Below are 2,815 nucleotides of genomic sequence, written 5' to 3'. Positions count from 1 at the left end.
TTCCTTGACTTTTGTGGTAGTTGTGATGTTGGGAATGTGTTAATAAAGGAGCCCAAGACTATATGTAATCATGTCCTTGTTAGTCAAAGCTTCACACAAAATCTAGTCAAACTCTTTTTTTTTTTTATGTGCTTTTGGTGTTTAAGTGTCTTTAACAGAGAGGACCGGGATTTATCTACCTATTTATCTATACACCGCTGTATGACTGATTGATGAGCGTGATAAGTGGAAGATCTATATCGCTTCAACCATCTGAAACAAAGTTTCACTGCAATCTTTGTTTCCCAGTGATTTTTCACTAAACTAACAGAATTCGTCTGGCGGTAACAAGTATATATATATATATATATATATATATATATATATATATATATATATATATATATATATATATATATATATATATATATCGATCGTACAACATAGATTAAAACCATATATATATGACCGAGCAGAAACTTTTCTGTTTCTGAAGAAAAAAATATACCCAGACACACTCTCTTACAATCACTGCACCTTTACAGCAAGTGAGGCGTGGTGTGGACGACCATAAAACTGGTGAACATGAGCGGTGGGGCTAACGAGGCCGTAGGTGAGCAGGGGTTAGGGAATGGGAGGGGGAGTCAGCAGCTTCGTCTGAGTCACACTCCTTAGTCAGCCTGTCGCTCTGATTTCTATCCTAACTCGATTTATTTGTTCTGTCTAGCGGTTTCCGGCCGTGCCCTTTCGACTGCCGATTTATTGATATTATATGGCCTATCTCGTGTATATCCTCCCTCTTTAATACACGCTTGTACATCATTACCATGTGCCCATATTTTATATATTTTTCAATGAAGGTAAATTCAGCTTTTCATCCAGCCTTCATAATTTAAATCCCTTAAATTAAGCACCCATCCTGTGGTTTCTCAATGCACACTCTTTGATTCTGTTTACTTTCTTTATATTGGGGTTTTTGTAATACTGCAATATATTCGTGTGTTGGTCTAATGAATTTTTCAGTTATACCGGTGTCTTTAATCATGTCTTCATCTATACATTTAACTGCTACATTCATATTAGTCAGAAGTATGTGTATGTGTTTTTTTACTTTCTTCATTAATATGTTCTTTAGCTGATAGTTTGAACAAAAAATTGTTTTAATTTTTTTCTTTGTGCATTTTTTTCATAATTTGTTCTCATTTTTATGGTTACTTTTCCAAATTTTACTTCATGATATTTGTCTGCATTAATTTCAAATCTGCATTTGCATCTTAAATTTTAATTTTACTTCATTCATCCATTGCCAGACGCCATGTATCCCAGACGGGGTGGCCAATGGCTTAGAGTTAATTGTTTTACAGGGAGGGGCACTAATCCTCCACCAACCCCACTTGACACGTAGGGATGCCAACAGCATCTGGTGTTCCCAGGCGGTCTCCCATCCAAGTACTAACCAGACCCAACGTTGCTTAACTTTGCTGATCGGACGGGAAGCGGTGTACTCAACGTGGTATGGCCGTTGGCACAGAACTGGCTATAAAAGGACTTTGGTTCTTCTGACTTGTTTATATACTTTTTTTTTCTTCCGAGCATGTTTGTATCTTACATATGACTAATCATCCCGGTATCTACAGAGTCTGTTCTAGAATTAATCCCCCTTCTTTGCCTTCCTTGAATATTTATCATATTAGTTCCTCATATATGTATTTTCTCATGCTGTTTTTGGTATTTACTTGTTCTTACACACACACACACACACACACACACACACACACACACACACACACACACACACACACACACACACACACACAGAAAGAGAGAGAGAGAGAGAGAGAGAGAGAGTAGAATGGATATGGAAGATGTGCAGACTGGCTTGGGAGCAACGTAGAGTTCCTGGGGACTGGAAGTCAGGTACATTTATTCCCCTGTACAAAGGAAAAAGGGAAAAAGAAGTGTTTGGTAATCACAGGGTCATTTGTCTTCATAGTGTAATAGGAAAAGTGTATGGTAGGATACTTTTTGACTGAGTTAGGGAAATAACAGAGGAACTAGTTGGAGAAGAACAGTGAGTCTTTAGGAGAGGAAAAGGTTGTGTAGATCCGATATTCATCCTTAGATCTTCAGTGGAAAAGTTTCTAGAGGAGGGAAAGGATTTGTATGCGGCCTTCATGGATATGGAGAAAATATATGACAGAGTGGCTAGACAAGGAGTGTGGAAAATATTAAGAACATATGGAATAAATGGGAATCTGTTGATTGCTGTGAAGGGTATGTATGAGGGTGCTAAGGCTGCAGTGGTAGTGGATGGTGAACTGATTGTTGGATTGAAACAGCGACGTGTCATGTCTCCAAGGTTGTTTACTTTGTATATGGATGGGGTCATTAAAGAGATACAAGGTAGGGAACTGGATGTTGGAGTAGCCCTAGTGAGAGATGGCAGCGTTTGGAAACTTCCTGTTCTGTTGTTTGCAGATAATACTGTGTTGCCAAATGAAGACGAAGGGGAACTGCAAGGCTTAGTGATTGAGTTTGGGAGAGTGTGTAAGAAAGGGAATCAAAAGGTGAATACAGGGAAGAGTAAAGTTATGGTTTTCGAGGGAAATGAAGTCACTGAATGCACGGTGAGGTTGGATGGTGAGGAAATGGAAAATGTGAGCACATTTAAGTGCTTGGGTAATGTGATGAGTAAGGATGGAAATTTGGAGGATGAAGTACTTAAAAAGTTATAACAAGGAAAAAACGTTGCTGGGTCTTTGAAAACAGTGATAAGAAAAAAAGAAGTAAGCATGGGAATAAATAAATCTGTGCATGATAGTACTGTGATAACTCC

General features: G+C 38.3%; 1 non-coding gene across 1 annotated transcript; it reads right to left on the bottom strand.

The window, feature by feature from the left end:
• Window positions 1–1,387: 1,387 nt before the first annotated feature.
• LOC145404520 (5S ribosomal RNA) lies at window positions 1,388–1,506 on the bottom strand. Its single transcript, XR_013898178.1, has one exon. It is a non-coding gene; the product is annotated as a 5S ribosomal RNA (ribosomal RNA).
• Between the last annotated feature and the right edge of the window lie 1,309 nt (window positions 1,507–2,815).

This window comes from Coenobita brevimanus, chromosome 63 (genome assembly GCF_032717465.1).
Source record: "Coenobita brevimanus isolate Jiangsu-jjx chromosome 63, ASM3271746v2, whole genome shotgun sequence".
NCBI lineage: Eukaryota > Metazoa > Arthropoda > Malacostraca > Decapoda > Coenobitidae > Coenobita > Coenobita brevimanus.
The sequence above is the reverse complement of the archived record's forward strand: the minus strand, read 5'-3'. Positions and strand labels throughout refer to the sequence as shown.